The 24,833-nt window shown below is 37.9% G+C and overlaps 1 long non-coding RNA gene across 1 annotated transcript in view; it reads right to left on the bottom strand.

Moving 5' to 3' along the window:
- Window positions 1-24,833, bottom strand: part of LOC115801700 (uncharacterized) — a 200,190-nt gene that overhangs the window by 162,810 nt on the left and 12,547 nt on the right. The gene's annotated exons all lie outside the window — the stretch shown is intronic.

Below are 24,833 nucleotides of genomic sequence, written 5' to 3'. Positions count from 1 at the left end.
CCCCAAAGATGCCCACGTCCTAGTCACTGGAACCTATGAATATGTTACCTTACACGGCCAAAGAAAATTATGGTTGAAGATGTGATTACATTTGATTATCAGCTGATTTAGAGATGTGGAGAATATTCTGCATTACACAGCCTCTGGGTCAGTTCCCTCTGAACCAGGTATCATTCTCCGAACAATTAGCTGAGGCCAGGAAAGGGCCAAATTACATCCTCTGACCATGACTATTGAGGTCAATTTACTATTGGCTCAGAAACGTATGTTAAGGTCTGGTCAGAGACTCAGAACTGTGCTGTTATATAACAGAATTTAAGTTAATAATAGATAGCATATTAACTCTCATTTCCTCCTTCATATGCCTGTATGCCTCAGTTATCCTTAAAATCCTTATCCACAGGAACCCCTGCCCCCAATAACTTTTCCATTCTTATTACTAGGCTGTGAATCCCACTAAAAATGGCCGCACAGTCATATAGACTGGTATCATTAGCAAATTTGTAGTCTCTGATCTCTACTTGGTTTGCTCCTCCTACCACAGCCCAAGGAGACTATACCAAGCACCTAATCACCTCCCACACCTCACGATGTCTTTGTCCCATCATCTCTCATCCATGATAAACAGAGAGTAGAAATTAAAAGCCAGGAACTACCTTAAGGCCCTTACTTCTCTCCCTACTAAACACATATGTGTATCTACTCCTCTTAAACTCTCTATAACCTCAGAAGGAAGTGGCTTCCTTCCCTCTAGTCAAATATTATCCATCCATCTGGGCTCTCAAACTGGGCTTTTAAAAGGCTGTCCTCTCTCTACTCTGTTATCTACTCTTTCTACCCTGAACCTTGTTCTGTCAACTGACCCATGCTTCTGAATGCAATATACATAAGAAACTCCCATATTAAAAAACATATAATCTATCCTCCATTAGCTCATCTTTATCTTCCATAATTAGTGACTCATAAATCTTTACCTTTTGCTCAGACTAGACTAACTGAATTATAATTTATTTGATGATCAATTTATGAGATAGTTTTAGGAGATTTCTCTCTCATCTTCCACTTCAAAATAAGCACTAAGTCCTATCCATACTGCTTTCCAAGTATCTTCTGAATCTGTACACTTCTATCTCCATGCAATAACTTGATCTGGACCATTATTTCTTACCTGTACTTTTGCAACTGTCCAACTACTATACCAATATACTTGCATCTGTACCCATATACATTTCCCCTTTTGTCACAATGGATAAATTTGTCCAAGCTTCTTTCTAACACTAAATTCCATTTTACAATGGATCCCATATCCTCTAATTATTCAAGGTCTTTAATCATTTTTATCTCCTGCATTTTCAAGTTTGCCCTCTTGTCGGATCATTTCCATTAACATACAAACAAGCTCTCCTATCTTCCATCTTAAAAACTAAAAACTCTCTTTTGACCCCACGTAAACCTCCACCCACTCTCCCTATTCTCTTTTATCTTTAGAGCAAAACTTTCCTAATCTCCAGTTTTTCTTTTCCCATTCTCTCTTCTTCCTCTTTTTCCAATTCTCTTTTGAATCTACTTCAGTCGGGCTTTTGTCCCCACCATAAACTGCTATGGTCAAGGTCACAAATAATCTACAAGTTTAAAATCAAGTGGTTTCTTCTCATTTCTTTGTTTCCTCTGTCTAACAATAACACTTAATATGATAGTTTCACTCTTTCCTTTTTGAAACTTTTTTTTTTATTGGATTTGTGGCACATGTGGTTCTCCCCCTGCCAGTAACACTAGCTACTCCTTCTCATGCTCCTTTATCAGATCCTCTTTTATTTCCAACCACCAAATGTTGGAGTGCCACAGCACTTAGTTCTCTGACTCATCTGCTCAACAGACACTCATTCCCCAGGAAAATGATCCATCTCCATGGTTTAAAATAAATTTATATATGGGCTTCCCTGGTGGCGCAGTGGTTGAGAGTCCGCCTGCCGATGCAGGGGACACGGGATCGTGCCCCAGTCCGGGAAGATCCCACATGCCGCAGAGCGGCTGGGCCCGTGAGCCATGGCCGCTGAGCCTGCGCGTCCGGAGCCTGTGCTCCGCAACGGGAGAGGCCACAGCAGTGAGAGGCCCGCGTACCGCAAAAATAAATTAAAAAATTTATATGCTGACAATTCCCAAGTCTGTATTTCCAACCCAGATTTCTCCTCCAAATATAGTCTCATAAATATAATTCCCTACTTATAATCTCCACTGTATGCTTATAGGCAGCTAACTTAACAAAGTTACAGCAGAACACATGATATCACCCCCCTCCCCAACCTTTTTCCTAAAAGGGTCTCTTCAGCATCTTATGGAACAGCAGTTCCATCCTTACAATTACTTCGGCCAAAAACCTTAAAGTTGTTCTTTCTTTCATATTGAAATCAGTAGCAAATGCTCTTAGCTCTGCATTCTAAGTATATCCTGAAACAAACACTCCTCACACCTCCACCTTCACTACAACCATTGTCCAAGCCACCAAAACCTCTGTGCTGGATAAGTGCTTGAGTCCCCTAACTGATAGTCCTCATTTCCTTACCCACATAGTTTATTCCCTACAAGGAGATAGAACTATCATATGAATATGAGGTAGATTATGTCATTCTTCTACTCAAACTTTCCATCTCAGAATAAAAGCCAAAGCACTTACTGTGGCAGAGGGGACACTGCATAATCCAGCTCCCAACCACTTCTTTTGTTTCTGCATACCTACTGGAGTGAGCTTCCTGAATGAAAATCTGTGGGTGTCACTCCACTGCTTTGAATCCTCCAGGGTTCACCTCTCCTCCCCGCCCCACCTTCAGAATAAGCCCAGAATCCTTAGAAAAACATTCAATACTCTTCATTATCAAGCTTCTACTTACGTCTCTAGTCTCAGTTCTTGCCATTTCCTTTTCCAAGAGCACTCTACATTCCAGCCAACATGAACTTCTCGTTTCTTCCTCATTAAATTGTGTACTCACACCTCCATTTTGTTGTATAAGCTCTTCCTTCAGCCTCAGATAACTCCCACATAGAGTACCCCTTTACCACCCACCAAGGAGGCCCCTTCTTTTGCTGAATAACCATTTCCTTGGACTCCCTTTAAATTTCTAAAGAAGAAGAAGAACTTCCTTTTTTCTATCTAGAGTATGCTCCAGTAGAATATTGTATACAGAGTTCACTTCTCACATTGTATTAAAATTGTTAGTGTACTTGTCTATCTCCCTCTCTGAACAATTCATATGCTCATTGGGAGTGATGGGAATCATATCGTATTTATCCTTAAGTCCTTAGCATTTAGCACAGTGCTTGGCATATGGAAATTTTTCAAAAACATTGAACAATATCATCAACCAACACCAATTGTAAGTACAACCATATAAAATGAGTGGCATTCTTTGAAATTTTAACCATTTAACTCTTTAATAATTTAACTATTTTACCATTTAATTTTTTAACCATTTAATCCAATTTAACCAAATTCAAATGAAAAAATAGAATTCTGCAGAAAATAAAGTGTAAGAGAGCAATTTATAATTTGATTTGCATTAATTTTTAATTCAGAATAACCACAAGATGATATATTTACAAATTAGATTATTCTGATATTTACAAAAGTATCCCATTTAATAACTGAGCTAAAATGTCCAAGTAAAATACTCTGGGAGACTATACAACTCTCTTTGCTCTCTTTTCGAGAGTTTGTGCTCACCAAACTGCTACACAATCTCCAATTATATTTTCCTTCACTTTAATACAATTCTGAAGCTCTACTAGATAGCACACATAATAAAATTCAAATGAAAAAACACCACCACACAATGATAGGTTACTAGCCTGTTTTACAGTTCTTCTTAGCGTAAGGACTTGCCTGACTTCAACCGTCATGAAAATGTCCCAGATTCTCTTGCCATGGTGCTTCTCTTTTTACTGTGATGGATGTTAGGTTAATCATGAAAGAGAAGAAGGGGAAAAATAAAGGGAAAGGTCATCTGCTGATAACATGGCATGCGCTGCCTTTACATTGGTGTTATAATGCTTTGAACCACCACTCTTGCTACTTTGGACATTACTGGAGCTATATTGTGTGTTAAGATCATTAAAGTGTGTGGATTATGTCAACTATTATCACAGAAGCAGGTGTCAGAATTTTCCTCTCCATTCTGACTAAATGCTGGTGCCAGACACATTATGTTTGCTTCATTTTATTCTTCTTTATCCCCCCTCTGATGCACTGTACCCATCACAATGTTTTCTTTCATTTGTTTGACACTTTCCTGTGTATAAAATATTTTCAACACAAGTTATCTCACACGAGCCTCGTGATAATCCTGGGTGGTAAGCAGGGCTAGAATTGTTGCATAAATTTAATAAAACATAAAAGTATCATAGTAGGTACCATTCATTTATTGAAAACCTTCTTGATACCAGACACTTTAATAAGTACTTTCCATCTTTCTTAGTCTCATAAACACACGTTTTGTAGTTGAAGACACAGAAACTAAGCAACATCTTCAAGGTCAAAAATAGTGTCAAAATAGGGCTTTCTAAGGCAATATATAATATATATGAAGATATACACATATATATGTATATATTATATATGCATGTGTGTATGTGTTTGTGTGAATATATATTTACTCCAAGGCCCACATAAAACATAAACTTATTTCCCTTTCAGGAGGTCACAAGTTAGGAAAAGAATTTATGGTGTAAGCGATTTTCAAAAAGCTTTTCATCTGAGATGACATCATTTCAGTTAATTCAGGGAAGTGACTCAATTCTTAGGTGGGAAAACCTTGCCTTCTTCACACAAAGTTACAGACAGCTGGAACTCAGGAATATTTGCTAAATTTACTAAATTGGCTAGAAAGCTTCCAGTGTCTTTGAAGACATGTCTATCCACTTTGCCCTGGTCTTTTCCTGTGGTAATGCTAGTAGGCAGGATGGCTGAGAAGAATGAACCAGAGAACAGAGGGGAATGAAGAGTGAGTGCAGATCTCTTCTGACTGGGACATGAGAAGTTAGCAAATGATATAAACAGTCTTCCCATGGAAGCAACCTAAATGTCCATCAACAGATAAATGGACAAGGAAGATGTGGTATATATACACAATGGAATATTACTCAACCATAAAAAAAATAATGAAATAATGCCATTTGCAGCAACATAGATGGACCTAGAGTTTATCATACTAAGTAAAGTAAGTCAGAGAAAGACAAATATCATGATACTGCTTATATGTGGAATCTAAAATATGATACAAATGAACTTATTTACAAAATAGAAACAGACTCACACACATAGAAGACAAAGTTATGGTTACCAAAGGGCAAAGGGGATGGGGGAGGGATAAATTAGGAATTTGGGATTAGCATATACAAACTACCATTTATAGAACAGATGGACAACAAGGTACTACTATATAGCACAGGGAACTATATTCAATATAGGGAAGCCACCCACCCCCTCCCAATCTTGAAGGACATGCCTTGGGTAGGAGATAAGCGTCATTGTTCAACAGACCAATCACAAGTAATGAAATTGAAATTGTGATTAAGAATCTTCCAACAAACAAAAGTCCAGGACCAGATGGCTTCACAGCTGAATTCTATCAAACATTTAGAGAAGAGCTAACATCCAACCTTCTCAAACTCTTCCAAAAACCTGCCGAGGAAGGAACACTCCCAAACTCATTCTATGAGGCCACCATAACCCTGATACCAAAACCAGACAAAGATACTACAAAAAAAGAAAATTACAGACCAATATCACTGATGAATATAGATGCAAAAATCTTCAACAAAACAGTAGCAAACAGGATCCAACAACACATTAAAAGGATCATACACCATGATCAAGTGTGATTTATGCCAGGGATGCAAGGATTCTTCAATATATGCAAATCAAACAATGTGATAAACCATATTAACAAACTGAAGAATGAAAACCATATGATCATCTCAATAGATGCAGAAAAAGTTTTGACAAAATTCAACATCCATTTATGATAAAAGCTCACCAGAAAGTGGGCATAGAGGGAAACTACCTCAACATAATAAAGGCCATATACAACAAACCAAGAGCAAACATCATACTCAATGGTGAAAAACTGAAAGCATTTCCTCTAAGATCAGGAAGCAGACAAGGATGTCCACTCTTGCCACTATTATTCAACATAGTTTTGCAAGTCCTAGCCATGGCCATAAGAGAAGAAAAACAAATAAAAGCAATACAAATTGCAAAAGAAGAAGTAAAACTGTTACCTTTTGCAGATGACATGATACTATATACATAGATAATTCTAAAGATGCCACCAGAAAACTACTAGAGTTAATCAATGAATTTGGTAAAGTTGAGGATACAAAATTAATGCTCAGAAATCTCATGCATTCCTATACACTAATAACGAAAGATCAGAAAGAGAAATTAAGGAAACCATCCCATTCTCCACTGCAGCAAAAAGAATAAAATATCTAGGAATAAACCTACCTAAGAAGGTAAAATACCTGTACTCAGAAAACTATAAGACACTGATGAAAGAAATCAGAGATAACATAAACAGATGGAGAGATATACCATGTTCTTGGATTGAAAGAATCAATATTGTGAAAATGACTATACTACTCAAAGCAATCTTCAGATTCAATGCAATCCCTATCAAATAACCAATGGCATTTTTTACAGAATTAGAACAAAAAATCTTAAAGTTTGTATGGAGACACAGAAGACCCTGAATAGCCAAAACAATCCTTTTTTTCCCTTTTTTTGAGGGAAAAAAGCAGAGGTGGAGGAATCAGACTCCTTGATGTCAGACTATACTACAAAGCTACAGTAATCAAGACAATATGGTACTGTCACAAAAACAGAAATATAGATCAGTGGAACAGGATTGAAAGCCCAGAGGTAAACTCATGCATCTACGGTCAACTAATCTATGACAAAGGAGGCAAGGATATACAATGGAGAAAAGACAGTCTCTTCAATAAGTGGTGCTGGGAAAACTGGACAGCCACATGTAAAAGCATAAAATTAGAACACTCCCTAACACCATACACAAAAATAAACTCAAAATGGATTAAAGACCTAAATGAAGACCAGACACTATAAAACTCTTAGAGGAAAACATAGGAAGAACACTCTTTGACATAAATCACAGCAAGATCTTTCTTGACCCACCTCCTAGAGTAATGGAAATATAAACAAGAATAAACAAATGAGATCTAATGAAACTTAAAAGCTTTTGCACAGCAAAGGAAACTATAATCAAGATGAAAAGACAACCCTCAGAATGGGCGAAAGTATTTGCAAACGAATCAACAAAGGATTAACCTCCGAAATATATAAACAGCTCCCATGAAGCTCAATATTATAAAAACAAACAACCCAATCAAAAAATGGGCAGAAGATCTAAAGAGACATTTCTCCAAAGAAGACATAGAGACGAAGAGGCACATGAAAAGCTGCTCTACATCACTGATTATCAGAGAAATGCAAATCAAAACTACAATGAGGTATTCCCTCACACTGGTTAGAATGGGCATCATCAGAAAATCTACAAACAACAAATGCTGGAGAGGGTGTGGAGAAAAGGGAACCCTCTTGCACTGTTGGTGGGAATGTAAATTGATACAGCCACTACGGTGAACACTATGGAGGGTCCTTAAAAAACTAAAAACAGAATTACCATATGACCCAGCAACCCCACTACTGGGCATATACCCAGAGAAAAACATAATTCAAAAAGACACATACACCCCAATGTTCATTGCAGCACTATTTACAATATCCAGGTCATGGAAGCAACCTAAATGCCCACTGACAGATGAATGGATAAAGAAGAGGTGGTACATATATACAATGGAATATTACTCAGCCATGAAAAGGAACGAAATTGAGTCATTTGTTGAGACGTGGATGGACCTAGAGACTGTCATACAGAGTGAAGTAAGTCAGAAAGAGAAAAACAAATATCGTATATTAACACATATATGTGGAATCTAGAAAAATGGTACAGATGAACCAGTTTGCAAGGCAGAAATAGAGAGACAGATGTAGAGAACAAATGTATGGACACCAAGCGGGGAAAGTGGGGGTGTGTGGGGGTGGGATGAATTGGAAGACTGGGATTGACATTTATAATATTAATGTGTATAAAATAGATAAATAATTAGAACCTGCTGTATAAAAATATTAAATTAAATTCAAAAAAAGTAAAATAAAATAAAAATACTCAACAACAAAAAAAGCATTTTATGGTACCTGTAAAGATGCAATGGAAAGAACACAGCATCATTTCTGTGACATTCCACCCAAAAATATGCAATTTGTGTCTAAGCATGAGGAAACATTGGACAAAGCTAAACTGAGGGATAACAGAGACAACACTGATCTATAACCTTAAAATTTATGTCAAGGTCATGAAAACAAGGGAAAGACTTGGGAACAATTGTTTTTTAAGAAAAGAAGCTAAAAAGACATAACCAGGTGGAACACATGATCTTAGACTGGGTTCTTTTGCTATAGTTGATATGACTGACAGTTGAAGAAAGCTAATTGGGTCCCTGGACAAAGGGAATTTGGGACTGACATGTACACACTGCTATATTTAAAACAGATAAACCACAAGGACCTATTGTATAGCACAGAGAACTCTGCTCAATATTCTGTAATAACTTAAACGGGAAAAGAATTTGAAAAAGAATAGATACATGTATATGTGTAACTGAATCACTTTTCTGTACACCTGAAATTAACATGACATTGTTAATCAACTATATTCCAATATAAAATAAAAATTTTTAAAAAGAAAGTATAAAGGCAAATCACAGACAGGGAGAAAATACTCACAACATAGGTATCTGTCAAAGGATTCATCTACATTATAAAGAACTCCTACAAATAAATTAATAAAAGACTAAAACATTTTTAATGGAACAAAGATTTAAATAGATACTTTAGAAGATATTCAAATGGACAATAAGCAATGGAAAGTTGCTCAAAGATTTACTTATTAGAGAAATGCAAATTAGAACCACAATGAGCCAAAATTTAAAAGACTGACAATACCAAAAGCCAGCAAGAATGTGGAGCAAATAAAATGCCTTTATATTGCTAGTGTGGATGTAAAATGGCAGTATTAGATACTGGCAGTATCTAATAAAGTGAAACACATGTCTAATTAAAAAGAAAAAAAAAGGCCATATTTGTGTTCTTTGTATTACCTTTACAGCATTCTTGTAAGTTTGAAACCATTGGTTTGTTTGTGTGTTCTTTAACTACATGACTCCAAAGTCAAATCTACAAAGCTTTAGTTTCTCCTTTTTCTTTGATTTCGTATTTTGGTAGAAATGTGAGAAAATGCTAGCCAAGAAGCCATTTGAAACCAGAACTGAGTTTATATGCATTCTTTCAGGAATTTGTCTTTTGCACCAAGAAAGGTATATCTGTATTTTACAAACCACATTTCTGATGTTTCTTTGAAATAGGTATCTCACATAAGAAATAGGGAACTGTGCCCCCCCCCAAAAAAAGAAAATAAAATCATTAGCAAACAAGAAAACCATCCTTTAGTTATTACTCATAAGACACTGACAAAATTTAAAATGATACTGCAGAAGTCCCTACAACTTAAATCAAGGTGAAAATTAAATTGAGGTATATACAGTTTGAGAATTTTTAAAAAATCAGGATGAAGATTTTTCCATCCATTGCCTGAGTGACTTGATGAGTTTCTGGAACACCTTTTGACTTGAAAAAGCTAAAATTAATATATTTCCAGATACCCAGACTCCCCCAAAGTATTATTTCCAAGCAGATGAATATAATTTGAATCAGCAATGTTCCCAGCAAGTCAGCTAAGCCACTCTCTTGCATTATAGGATTTATGTCATGAGTATTAATCCACCCATTAACCTGACTTCAAGGATTTTACATTATAGGATTTCCTTCTCTTCTCTAAAAGCTTATTCTGTCACTCAAACCTTCTTAAAATGATGAGGTTTTCATATCAAAACTTGAAGAAATTATTTTTCTGTCTAGAATGTTAAGTTGATTAATACCTTATTTTAAGACGAATAATCATAAAATTGACCCATGTTCTCCCTAGGATCTACCTTTATTTATTCATAGATACTTGGTATTACTCCTTTCTGCTGTCTTCAAGTTTAACTCCTTTTCCTCATTTATTCATCATAAAAGCTCCCATTAATTTATATTTTTCTAATTGTTTCCCCAGATTTAATATAATTTATTTATGGTTTAATACAATACTCAAAAAATCAAAGACACATTCAGGAAATAATATAATAATTTAACCATTTATGTTGAACTAAATTCCCAGATTGCTGGAGGGATTTATTATACGGGCTTATGCTTCCTTAGCTAGAGACCACCAGATAAACTAATTGAGCTGATTGTATTTCATTTTTCTTTTTAATAGATTTGAAATACAGAGTTTCTAGTTTATAGATTTGTTTATACTGAACTAACTCCAATTACAGATTAAAACTCAGAAATGTTTAAAATTGGAAGTAATTCTTTTAAGATTTAGGCATAACTCCAAAAATTCATTATTGCAATAAAATTACACAATCCGGAGGAAATGTAGACAGAAGTTGGACTCAGATCTCTTGAGCTGGGTCTCAGTTATGCAGGTGTCAGCGAAATAACCTCAGAAGGATCACAGTCTCTCAGTGAAGTTCCTTGTCTATAAAATAAAGATAATAAAATTTTCCTACATAGATTTTTTTTCAGGAGCCATCATGGAAAGAGCATTTGACTGTGTCCAATCTCTGTCCTGAAGATTTTCATTTGCAAAGAAGACTATTCTAACACCTGGAATAGCAGGGTATTCCCCTAAAGTCAGGGATAAATCAGTGGACAAACATCCCACGCTGGATGAATCTTAAAGAATGATACAGAATCATCTCCCTCATATTTATCCTCCACTGGGAATAATCCCTAGAGTACCTAAAAAGAGTATTAGGAGTTCACTGAACACCCACTATGTGCAGGTCTCATCCAAGACACTGTAATCATCAAAGAGAAGGTTACCATTTGGGGGTTAAATGAGCTATCCTCATGCAGAAACCGATTCTCTAGTGTTGATTGAATTGGAGTGTCACATTTTCAAGAGAAATTTCCCCTCTGAGTGAAAAAACAGAACATTGGTAGGAAAGGCAACAGGATGGAGCCAGTACCAGTAGCAGAAGAGGAGACAGTAGTGGGTTGGGCATGGCATCCGCACAAAAGGAAATGCATGACTTTTCCATCTTTGTATCAACACCCACAAAGGAGTAAAGTCAAAATGCAGCGACAAAGATAAGACAGGAGTTGGAACTCAGGTAAAGACAGGGAGTCAACAGAAACTGTTTCAAGGTTGATAGCAATCTTTTATCAAATGAATATTATATTATGTATAATATTAATATGTAAAATGAATGAAAATAAAAAATAAGGTCCTCAAAACATTTAGATATTCACTTTGTGTAGGAAGTGCTTTCTTGTTTGTGATACTGAGATGTCCTGGCCCAACTACTAAAATTAACAAATAAGAAGGAAAACAAGAGATTGAGCCAGAATTATTTGTTGCTTGTTCATACTTCCATCGTAAAATGCAGCACATAATTATACTAGAACTGGTCATAAAGAACTACGAGAAGGTGGTGTCAGGACACGTAGGGAACACAGAATTTCAAGGAGAAAATGATCCCCAAGTCAAATGCAATCGAGAAGTCCAATATATGACTGCAGGTCACAATGACTCTGAGAGCAGTTTCTGAATATCTCTAAACAGGCACAAGGCCAGACTGCAGTGGGCTGAATAGGAAATGGGAAGCGAGAAAGTGAAAGAGTATGTATGAACCATTTTATCTTGATATTGAGGAGAAATTAGATTAGCGAAAACCAGGGACAAGAGAGTCGATCCATTTTTAGAAAAAATAATCTCAAATTTTTCATGAAAACATTGGTTGTAGAAATTAAATGTTCTATTTAACACTTAGTCATGCACAAACTTTTAATAAATTCCTTCCAAATCAGTTCCACTTACTAATCAACTTTCACCTTCTCATTATAGAAATGATCACACAATGAACGGCATTAACTGCATTACTAAATACCCAAGTGATCAAGTGACTCCCGTATGCCTCTGCTGTCAGGGTTCCCACACGAAGCCCCATTCAGTTGAATAGTTTACCGACTTTCATGAGTAAGGTCTTAACATCCCCTAGAACACACACACCACACTGAATAGTAAAATGAGAAGTGATAAATTAATTTCAATCTCCAAATTCAAATTCCCATGAATGTTTTATTTTCCTATTTACTTTTAAGCCTAAAGAATTCTCCTTTTTTCAAGATCTAAGTGCTGTGTTTTTGTCATAATAGCCCTTGAATAAAGAACATCTTACGTGAAATAAAGGGCCCCATTCTAATATTAACTTTACCATTCCTTATTCATCTTAATTAACGATTCATTTATGGCCTGTGCTACATTTTATGCGACCCTAAGATTCCATTCAACCTTTTAAAATTACCAGGCTTGTCAGTATTTCTTTATACCAATGAGTTCTGGGTCAAGGCAGACATCGAAGCGTTCTGGGCTCGCCTCCCTCCACGGGCACACCGAATCTGCAGCTAAGTATGAAACAACTTCCTCTGAAATAAACCTCATCTCTGAGCAAATGCTATGCATCAGGTGAATGAGAGAATTAAGTCCCACGTGGAAGAAGGTAGGGGAGCCTGGGGCACATCTCCCCATAAACCCCACCCTGGGGCAGAGCGATGCGCCATCGGGAGGGAACTCAAACCCCAGAGCTTCTCCCTGAGGAGAGTAGGGTTTGACGCCCACATTGGAGACCCCAACTTTTAAGACCAGCCCCTGACTGCCAAGTTCCTAAAACATCTAGCTTTAAAAACCTCCAGGGCTCGGTCCACATTACCCAAAAGGTTAAAATAAAACGGTCTAAGAAACAGCCTTAAAGGGCTCCAGCGCTCGGACTCACCAGCTCCAGAGCTCATGGTGGACGCATAGGATGAAGAGGTCCCAGACTTCTGTAAATGAAGCTCATTTGCTTATATTAAAGCTGTTGGCAGGAGGGGCAGTCATCTAATTTAGCACACATCTGGAGCCTGCTGGCTGGCGGGCACCGTCTTCACACTCTCCCTGTGCCTCGCTCTAGACCCAGTCACTATATATATATATATATATATATATATATTATTTTTTAACGCTAAAGTTTCTTTTCTTTTCTTTTCTCTTCTTTTTCCTGCAGATGCTATCTATACACTCTCCTTTTGTCCAGCTCCAGCTGGCAGGCGCCGTCTTGGCGCGCTTTTTGCCTGGCACCATCTTTTTCTCTCTCCTTCCTGGCCACGCCATCTATACCCTCCGCCTCACCTCCACCCCAGCGGATGCACCCCATCTTCACACTCTCCCTCTGCAGTGCTCCTGAGCGCCAGTCTCCTGGAGGGAAGCTTTTAAGTGCATCCGGTGCCCTGGTTTTTGCAGCTGCCACCCAGGGGACACCTCTGGATCACTGACTCCGTGGCCGACGGGACTCAAGCCAGGGTCCCACAGGACTGTATATATTTGCATATTTTCAAAGCTGCTGCCTCAGGGTCTGGCTTCCAATCTGCCTGAATCTCCGTGCTGCCTGAGATCCTTCCCTTTGGGACACTGATAGTTCTAGGAAAACCCTCAACTACTGGGAGCCACTAAAACTAAAATAGGCCACTTGGACGATCACAAAGGTTTGAGGGACAACCAAGAGCCAGGGCAGGGTTGAACGATGACGCTCATCTACCCAAGGCGTCTCCTTTAAGACTGGGGGCGGGGGGTCTTCCCTGGTGGCACAGTGGTTGAGAGTCCGCCTGCCGATGCAGCGGACGGGGGTTCGTGCCCCGGTCCGGGAGGATCCCACATGCCGCAGAGTGGCTGGGCCCGGGAGCCATGGCCACTGAGCCTGCGCGTCCGGAGCCTGTGCTCTGCAGCGGGAGAGGCCACAACAGTGAGAGGCCCGCGTACCGCAAAAAAAAAAAGACTGGGGAGAGGGGGCTGTTTATCTAATGCATAGACATCAACACAGAGTCAAGCAAAACGAAGAAATCGAAGACTATGTTCCAAACAAAAGAAAAGGTAGAACCTTAGGAAAAGCCCCTAATGAAATGGAGGTAAGTAATTTAACTTTATATCAATTTTCTTAAATTTACCCTCATGGTCTGTGTGGGTCTTTGATGTCCTGAACACTTTAGAACCAAATTTCTCTAATTTTTAAAAAAAATTCTCCAGGAATACAGTCTCATCCCTTCCCATACACTTTGCCATCTCCCAAAGAAGGAATAATCAACAAATCTTCTTTTCCTATGTGGATTTCAACAGGATTTGTGGGTAAATAGTAATAATAACAGGAATAAGGATGCAGACATAGAGAATGGACTTAAGGACACGGGGAGAGGGAAGTGAGAGAGTGGCATGGACAGAAACACACTACCAAATGTAAAATAGATAGCTAGTGGGAAGCAGCCGCATAGCACAGGGAGATCAGCTAGGTGCTTTGTGACCACCTAGAGGGGTGGGATAGGGAGGGTGGGAGGGAGATGCAAGAGGGAGGGGATATGGGGATATATGTATACATATAGCTGATTCACTTTGTTATACAGCAGAAACTAACACAACAATGTAAAGCAATTTTACTCAAATAAAGATGTTAAAAAATTTTTTTTAATTTAAATTAAAAAAAATAGTAATAATAATAAGATAATAATCCACAAAGGATTAAGGCGCTCATACCTTCTCATCTTGGGCCTTTGCTAGAATGACCATAAGCTTTATCATCCAAACTAGGAAACTCTGTAAAGTGAAAGGGGGTGTTTTTCATAACTATACCAAAAGGTAGGCTTTGACTAGGACAAAATCAGGGAAACCTGACTTTTTAGCTATCCTGTCACTCAAATTTTTAGCTATCCTGTACCAGGAAACAATAAATACTGAAGGAACTACAGCAATTATGGGTAAGGAGTGGGGATAGTGGAGGTCTGTGTCTTGCTCTTACAGTTCCTATAAATTCCACTCTTACTTTGACGTGCACCATTGCTGCAGGATAATGCTGGCACTATCTGAAAATGGCTGACCTTAGTTACAAACCTCTGTCCTGGACCAATTCCTTAAACTACATTCTAGCTGCCTTTTTCTCCAGCTTTCCGACTTCATTTCTTTCCCCCCATTCTTGAGCTTGCCTCATTCTTTGGACTTGCTGTATGTAGCACTGTTTTTTGACTGCAAACTTGGTTCCCTTTCAACTGTGACTTGGATTCTCCCCAGGCTAAACTGGGCTCAGTTCCAACATGAGACAACATAAAATGCTAAAATTACTTACCCAAATTTTCCTTTACCCTTTTATCATGGAAAGAACTATGGGAGTCATGAATTAATTCATTCTCAATTACTTTGAAGGCCACAGTTCTGGATCAAAAAATAATCTTCTCTCAGAATATGACCCAAAACAAGTGTAATGTTAAATATTAACTATTTTCATCATTTCCAGTTGTAATTATTTCAACAGAAAACAGATGCAAACAGATCATTTTATAAGCAGTCATCAAACTCATGGAGTTAACATTGGTTGCTAGTTTAGAAAATAAGCTACTAAACCTTCTTCCATTATTATCTAAATAGCTCTATAAATAAATATGCCATTTGCAGTCTGAAAGAGTTGGTTGGCAAAGCTGAGTGACATCCCAGTTTATTTTAAATCAGGGCTTCCAGTTTGGCAAGTTTGGGAGTTTTCTTGTAAATAATTGATTTATGACAACTCTTATTTTTGTACTTAGTGCCAATGGGAATGCAAGGAAGTTTAGTGTATATCTTTGTTTTAATGCATCTGGGAGACATACTACAAATTAAGATGACAGATGGGAAGAACCACTATTGACTTTGGGACAATTCAGAGAGGGTTTCCAAGAGCCCATTAATTTTTGTGTTCCAGAAGTTTAGGCACTATCTTGAAAATAATAAATTAACTATGCTAGCATAATGAAAAACCTTTGCTTTTGTATAATGGGGAAAAGCACAAAAAACATACATCTACATATTAACACCCAAACTAATGGTTGTTTAGCCCTTTTTTAATTCCCTAGCAGTTTATAAATTATGATACCACCACTCTGAAATGGAAATTTGTGACATTTGGGAATTCTAGAGGACACTTCTGAAGCTGGAATTATTCCAATTTCCATCATGATATAACATTTCTCCAATCTGAGAGATGTAAAATAACATATGTTTTCTGTGTGAAATGCCTGTTCTGTAGGTAGATTCAACCAACTGCTTGCAGGACCATTATTCATTTGGGGTGGATTAAATGTAGTAGATGATCAAGGAATGGTGGATAGGGTGAGAGATCCTAGTTGATAAAATGCTGGGAAAATACTGCTTAAACTGCATTTTTAACATAATTTTTAAAGGTTACTTTCCATTTGTAATTATTACAAAATATTGGCTGTATTCCCCGTGTTGTACAATACATCCTTGTACCTTCTACTCCCCCACCTCTAAATTGCCCCTCCCCACCCCACTGGTAACCACTGGCCTGTTCTCTATATCTGTGAGCCTACTTCTTTTCCGTTATTTTCACTAGTTTGTTGTATTTTTGAGATTCCACATATAAGTGCTATTATACAGTATTTGTCTTTCTCTGACTTATTTCACTTAGCATAAAGCATTTAACATAAACAATGCCTTCAATAAATAATCAGTAACTTCTCAAATATCATTTATTTTATTCCCCAAGAATGTATTTATTTTAAAATTCATAGTTACATGAATTTATTATTGAGGAAACTGACCTGTGGGTTTTAAGATGTTTTACTTTAAATCTGACACACACCCCATAGACAAATGAATGTTTCATATCATTTATATTGGATACATATGAGACCTTATTTCTGAAATCTGAAAAAGGCAGTTTACACTTATCAAAAGGGAAATATATTCCAGTATCACTTACTGAAATTTTACCACATAATTTCTTGCTCTAAAATGAAAAGACTCAAAATTACCAGATGAGTTTTACCTTTTTTTTTTCCCCAAAACAAAGCTTGTGAAGAAATCAAGTATACAAAGAGCTCTCCTGAACCGTGTTCAACTCTAGTCCCCCTAGTGGGACAGATGTAAAGAATGAAAGACTCCAATTCACCTTTGAGAAGAAAATGGGAGGATAATGCTGATGAGGCAGCAATAGGACATTTCAAAATAAAAGTGCCAGTGTTCAGATCCCTGGGGATCTCAACCAACATCCAAACTTAGACAATCTCTCCATATTACTTAGGAATGTGTGTTCTCATACACAACAAAATCAAAAATAAACTGTGCCATCTCTCCCTTGTATGTGTTTGTGTGTGTGTGTACATATATATACATACCCATTCTTAGAAAAAGAGCGATTATAAAATGTGAACTGTTGGGCGAGTTCTCTGGGATCTCCCAGGAAAGCTGGTCAAAAGGATAATGAGAGGAAAACAAAAACTAACTTCAGTTTGTGTAGTGCAAAAGCAAAGAAATAAGTGTTGGCTCTTTCCAACACTCATGGTCACCCGCTTAAAATCTAAGGGGAATGCCAAACCTGTATCATGCCTTTATACAGACCTTGACTCTAAGTCTTCTCCAATGTCTGAGTGCCTTCAGTCAAGACTGCTCATCTGATTTGGTTAAAGCAGAGCACAGCCATAATTTCAAAACCATTAAGTTCCAGTAATCAAATACCTAGATTGCATTCTCATCACAATTAAACCTCCCTTCCAAAAATGCAAGCTCTTTGACAAAAATGTCCATAGAAGCAACCAGAAATAAAAACTACTTCAATTTCCAAGCATTCAATCTACCATTTACTACCATTTCACTCCTACCTCTAGTCCAAGTAATCATTAACACTCATCCAGGCAAGTTATCTGCCTCAAGAAATCTTTTTACTGGGTCTTTACTCCTTCTGTTGTTTCTCTTTCCATTCTCCACAAATATTAACAAGTGCATCAAATCATATCACTTCTCTGTTTAAAATACCCTAATGTCTTCCCCCTAGAATTAGAACAAAATCCAAAGTCGTTACCATGGCTGGGAAGCTCTGCATAATCTGGCCTCTGCCTGTCTCTTTGACTTAATCCCCTGTATCTTTCTCTAGTTTGCTCTTCTGTATCCACATTGGCCTTGATGCTGATCCAGTGTTCTCATGACAAAGCATTTGCCCTTGCCTGTCTCTCTGCCTGCACACTTATTCCCCAAATGCCCACATGGCTCAGTTCGTTTAGGTATCTGTTTAATGCCACCTCCTCAGTGCCCTTCTCTGGCCAAGTGGTCAGAAAACCCTTGCGTTTTCAATTCTTTACATCTGATACATTGTTCAAATCATATGACCTTTCTGGGATTCAATTTCCTCATGTATAGTTTATCTATTGCTGTATAACAAGGGCTATAGACTAAATGTTTATGTCTTCCCCAAACTCATACGTTGAAGACATAAACCCCAAAGGTAACAGTATGAGGAAGTGGGGTCTTTGGAAGGTGATTAGGTCATGAGGGCAGAGCCATCATAAATGGGATTAGTGCCCTAATGAGAGAGACTCCAGATAGCTCTCTTGTCCCTTTCACCATGTGAGGATACAATAAGATGCCTTATGAACCAGGAAGTGAGTCTCACCAGACACCAAATCTTCTGGCACCTGGATCTTGGACTTCCCAGCCTCCAAAACTGTGAGAAATAAAGTTTTGTTGTTCATAAGCTACCCAGTTTGTGGTACTATGTGATAGCAGCCTGAATGGACTAAGACAACAATTTACCCCAAAATGTAGCTGCTTAAAAAAATTAATATTTATTATCTATTTTTCTCTGGGTCAGGAATCCAAATGCAGCTTTGCTGGTGCCTCTGGCTCACGTTTTCTCTCAAAGCTATAATCAAAGCATAGGTCTAGCTATATCAAGGCTCTACTGGATATACTTCCAAACCACCTATATGGCCGTTGGCAGGCCTCAGGTCCTCATTGGCCATTGACTGGAGATACTAGTTCCTTAACACATGGACCTCTCCATAGGGCAGCTCACAACACAGCAGCTGCTTTCCTTCAGAGCAAGCCTATGAGAGAGAAAGAAAGGAAATGGAAAATGGCAGCTACCTTTTCTTTGTAACCTGATCTTGAAAAATATCCCATCACTTTTTCCATATTCTGTTCTTTAGAAATAAGTCACTAGGTCCAGCCCACACTCAAATAATCAGGAGAGAACTGTGGCTCATTGGAGGTCACCCTCCAATGGGTGACTGCCTGCCACACTCGAGTATAAAGTGGAAATAATATTGCCTGCCACACAAGGCGGTTGGTTATAAAAGCACAACATAAATATATTCTCACTGACTTATTTGCATATACAGTTTGTTCTTGGTATCCATGGGTTCCACATCCTCGGACTCAACCAAACACAGACCAATAATATTTAAGAAAAAAACAAATCCAGAAAGTTCCAAAAAGCAAAAGTTGTATTTGCCACATGCTCAGCAACTATTTACATAACCTTTACATTTATTTGCAACTATTTACATAGCATTTACATTGTGTCAGGTATTATACGTAATCTGGAGATGATAAAAGTATACGGGAGGATGTGTGTGGGTTATATGGAGATACTATGCCATTTTCTATGAGGGACTTGAGCATCTGCAGATTTTGGTATCTCTAGGGGTCCTAGAACCAATCCACTGGGGATACTGAGGAATGACTGTAACTTATTTCAAGTCTTTGTTGTAAACTAATATATGTAAGTTCAACAGAAAAGCTCTCTTGCAGATGAAAAGATTTAAAGGGAATTTCTCACAGCATGGAAATTACTGTTAGAGTTATGACCAGAATTCCAAAGATAAAATGCCATTCTGTGCTTTACCTACTTACTTATGCTTTGATTTCTTTACCCATAGAAGTGTCAAGTAGTATTTTTTAATGCATCCTCCAACAGAATTCTAGATGCCAAGTATAATTACTCTAAATATTTAGAATCCTCATAGGAAAATAAATGTACTTCCAGCGTTAAAAATGTAATGAGCTTAGCCACAAATATTTAACTCACCAAGTTAAAATAATCATAAGGCTTTAGAGTATGTATAAGGTCTGCAATACTTGCTGGGAAATTAAACTAACTTTAGGAAATTAATCTATCATATATTTTCACATAGAAAAGTAGTTTATAGATGTTATTTTAAAGGAATGACCATTTCATTCCACTGAAATAGTAAATATCAAGTAACTCAGACATTCTAGGAATAAAGGCATAGACAAGTTATTTTCTACAAGTGTCTATAAGACTTAAGGACCCAGAACTTAAAAGGTCCACAAGGGAATAACCTAAAGATCATAAATCTAGGACACTTTTCATTCACAATCCTCTACACTTTTCACTCTAGCACAAAAAAAATTCAATAAGCGTGTGGCAGCCTACAGTGTGCAAAATATACCGTGCAGAAAAGTGATTAATAATTAAAAAAAGACAAGAATACCCCTCTAACTAGAAACTCAAAACCTAGATGAAAAGATAAGGCATAATCCATAAAACAGTAACTAAACATAATGCCCAGTGTCCACCTGGATCATCCTACCCCTCAAGATCTGTATACAATTAGCTTGAACCCCAACTCCTCATTCAATGGGAAGATGATTGCCTCCCTCTGAATTTCTGAAAATTCTCTGCCATTTCTCCCAGCTCTCTGGCTCTGAGTTCTCCCTTCTTAATCCTCCATTTTCTGCTCAACTTCTGGTGGCTAGGTATTCCTCCATCCTCACTGCTCTTCTTTAATCTCAACACAGATCTCCACCGATTTAATTTGATTCCCATGAAAACCACTCATGTCAGGCTCTTGTGTGTGTAGCAGCCATCAGTGAGTATTCAGGAAGAAAAAAGGAGTTTACATCACAACCACACAAATGACTAAAAATTCAGTCTTAGACACCTTTTAGGCCATTTCCACTAGTGGCCAGCCTCTCCCCAAGATGTGTGGTTCTCTGTTTCTCTCTTCAGTCTCCCCTCCCCAGCACCTCCAATCTTGTTTCGAATCTGTTTTCTCTTTGTGCCTCGGTGACATTTACTCTCATAGGCTTATTTTCTCTCTCCAAGCAGACATCAAAGTATTTCCTTAACAAGAAACAGTCTTCCCTCTAGGAGAAATTCTGGTGCCAGTTCCTCAGAAAATAACTTTTTTGCCCTTTCGCACCACTTTATGTACTGAGAATACACAAGGCTCAAGCCTTTTTGTCCAATTGCTTGTGGTCATTTTCTAATTTAAGATTCACTTTCTTCAGCTCTTTGTCTAAATTAGTAATTGATTCTTAGACTTCAGCATGTGTAGGGATCACTTAGACTGCTACTTAAGAATGCAGATTCCTGATCTGCACCCTGTTATTCTGAATCAGGATCTGTGAAGTGGATCTCAGGAACTGTGACCACCAGCTGAAGGGATTCTGACATTGGCGCTCCAAAGGACACAATTTAAAAATCATTGATCTTATTCATTAATAAAAACATTAAATAGCATTGATTTAGTCCTCACCTCCAAGGAGCACCATGAACACTGTATCCTCAGATTGAAAATAATTCATAGTGATTTCTTCAAAAAGTTATGCAATCTTTAAAATTCTAAGATTGATGAAAATTTTTGAAATTTTTACTGGAGGTTGAGGTGAAAAGGATAAACTTGGGTATAGACATACGTACGAAAATGAAAGGCCCATACAGGCAGAGATTTTTATCTGTATTTCACTGTTGAACTGTTAGCACCTGGCCCACCCCCTGAAACAGGGTAGTTCTTAATCCTTATAAGAATATTAAGTACTATAGCAATCAATTATGGACACAAAAAGGAAACTTCTGAGGTTATTTCATTATAATTTTTGAGATATTCAAGAGCCAAAGCAAATAAAAGCTAAAATATGGAATGTGGGAAACCAAGTAGCAAGGTGTTTAAAATTATGCTATCCTCTTAATATGTTAGAGAAGGAAAACATTAAAGGCTAAATTCAAATTAAAGGAAAACTCCCACCGATTCCTCTATAGGGTATCATCACATTCGCATGAAAATAATCTCCTATTACCAGCAGAAACAAATTACTGAAATGTACCTGAGATAATTAAATTTCAAGCTGGAGCAGACTCTGCTGGGAAAACTGAGTTTTAAGTTAGTTTGTATTCTTAATGTATTCTTTGTCAAAATCTGATGTCCTCCTTCAAGGGCAATTTTCCAGGGGCCAAAATCATTGCATTCTGTCTTCACCTCATGAAATTTTTAAAGTGTGTGTTAGAGCAGAGGCTTTATGAAAAATGTCCATCGCTTAAGACAGGAAAACCTATGGAGATAGCGATTTCATTTTATGGCAAAAATATCTGATTCCAACATCATCCTCTGTTCAGAAATTAGTTTATGAAGCAAACAATTGGCAATCTGAAATATTTCTCCACTAGTAACAACACTGTAGATATTTGGTAGAATAAATGCAACCATTTAGACAAGAACAGGGTTCTCTATTGTACGAATACTCTGGTAGAAACACATCGTGTATGTAGCTGATTTCTGCATTTGGATTGTGCTGTGTGTATTGTAAGTGAACATATTTTGCTCCAGTCCTTACTCCTTTGACCTTTTAGAGTCTTAATGAGACTCCCAAAGCAACAATCAAAGCACAGTGTTCCATTCTGGAAGCATTCAGAAAGCAATGCACTGTGGCTAAATTTACTTGTAGCAGTCAGAATTTAAAAACACATCTGATGACCATCTTTCTACGAGACACATAGTCACTCATTTTCTATTTAAATAAATTGTTAAAATAGTTGCTTCTTCTTAGCTCACTCATGTAAAAAAAAAAGTCAGGGTAGAGGGGGCCCAGGGGAACAATAACAAAAACGACCCATGTGAGGCTTTTAATGACTGCAACTCAGGCATACTCATATTGTAAGACACGGAACAATGGAAACTTTTGTGCTCATTTGAAACAATTCTGGCTCAGAAAACACAAATTACAATTAAAATTGAGGCAACAAAATTAGAAGCTGAAAACATTGAGAATTGCTCATGTTGAAGAAACAGTGTCTGCTTTATCAAGAATTATATTTGGCACAAACTTCAGAAAGTAAGTGAAAGTTAGGGGCAGGAAAGGAAACTCAAACTTCAAAGTAGTATTTCATCTCCTAAATGATAACATGAGAAATATCATATATCTTTACGCATTCAAAAGTTTATTCATTTAAGCAATAGCCCTGATTTTAAGATGTATTTTGTTTATGGTACTCGGTCAGGATTTTTTTTCTGGGTAACATAATCTAAAAGAGCACAGCAAGGCCCAGAAAGTCAGCTCTTCGCTCCACACTGTTAAATTACATGGTGGGGATAAAAACTTGCCAGATTAGAGAGCCCAGATGCATTTTGGAAGTTTAAGCAGAACTCAAGTGCAATCTAGCCTTCTCCACTGGAAATCTAGATTTAAAAAGCAGCTATTTTTTTCTTTAATTTTATTTTATTGTGGCAAGAACACTTAACATGAGGACTAGCCTCTTAACAAATTGATAAGTGTATAATACAGCATTTGTTGTCTACAGGTGCAACATTGTACAGCAGCTCTCTAGAACTTATTCATCTTGCATAACTGAAACCTTATGCCCATTGATTAGTAACTCCCCATTCCCTCCTCCCACCAGCCCCTGGCAACCACCATTCCACTCTTTGGTTCTATGAATTTGGCTTACTTTATATAAGTGGATTCATGCAGTATTTGTCTTTCTGTGATTGGCTTATTTCACTTAGCATAATGTCCTCAAGATTCATCCATGTGATAGCATATTGCAGAATTTCCTTCTTTTTTAAGGCCAAATAGTACTCCATTGTATGTATATACCACATTTTCTTAAATAAATAAAAAACAATTCTCTCAGAATTTACAAAATTGTAAATGAAGAGAAAAGCCAGCCTGGCTTCTGAAACGGTACAGTTGTCTGAGGGCCTCAGTGCTGGGATACATTTTCCAGCAGCACAGAATCCAGGTTGGAAGGAGGAGAGTAAAGAAAAGGGATTAGGAAAGTCATCCCCTACTTCTACCCTCCTGCCCACGTGCATCTATCCTGAGCTATGGGCTGGTGCCTATGGCTGGTCAGGTCTGCTGGGGGAAGCTCAGGTAAGAGAACAGAAGGAGTGTGGGAAGGAAGGACACATGAGAGGAACATGGAGCTCACCCAGACCAGCTTCTTTTACCACTTAGATTGGTTGGGGTAAAATTAAAGCCCTTTACCAATCCCCTCTACCGCTCCCCCCAGCAAACATGAAATATTTTTTCACTCAACTGTATAAATCTTTACTTGATCATAAGTAAATCTAAAATTATGTCTGTAATCTTAGGAATCAAAAATAGTTGAACATAATTGTGCATTATGTACAATAAGTGGAGGAGTCAAAGTCAAACCAGGGTCAGGGGTGTCTTCTAAAACCATGCTCTTTCCACAACAGAGAGCTGCTAGTAAATAACAGGAGTGGAGGGCTTCCCTGGTGGCGCAGTGGTTAAGAATCTGCCTGCCGATGCAGGGGACACGGACTCGAGCCCTGGCCCGGGAAGATCCCACATGCCGCAGAGCAACTAAGCCCGTGTGCCACAACTACTGAGCCTGCGCTCTAGACGCTGCAAGCCACAACTACTGAGCCTGCGAGCCACAACTACTGAGCCTGCGAGCCACAACTACTGAAGCCCGCACGCCTAGAGCCCATGCTCCACAACAAGAGAAGCCACTGCAATGAGAAACCCGCGCACCGC

Source organism: Delphinapterus leucas, chromosome 9, assembly GCF_059928025.1.
Source record: "Delphinapterus leucas isolate spDelLeu-1000000601 "Yukka" chromosome 9, BTC_Dleu_Yukka2, whole genome shotgun sequence".
Taxonomy (NCBI): domain Eukaryota; kingdom Metazoa; phylum Chordata; class Mammalia; order Artiodactyla; family Monodontidae; genus Delphinapterus; species Delphinapterus leucas.
The sequence above is the reverse complement of the archived record's forward strand: the minus strand, read 5'-3'. Positions and strand labels throughout refer to the sequence as shown.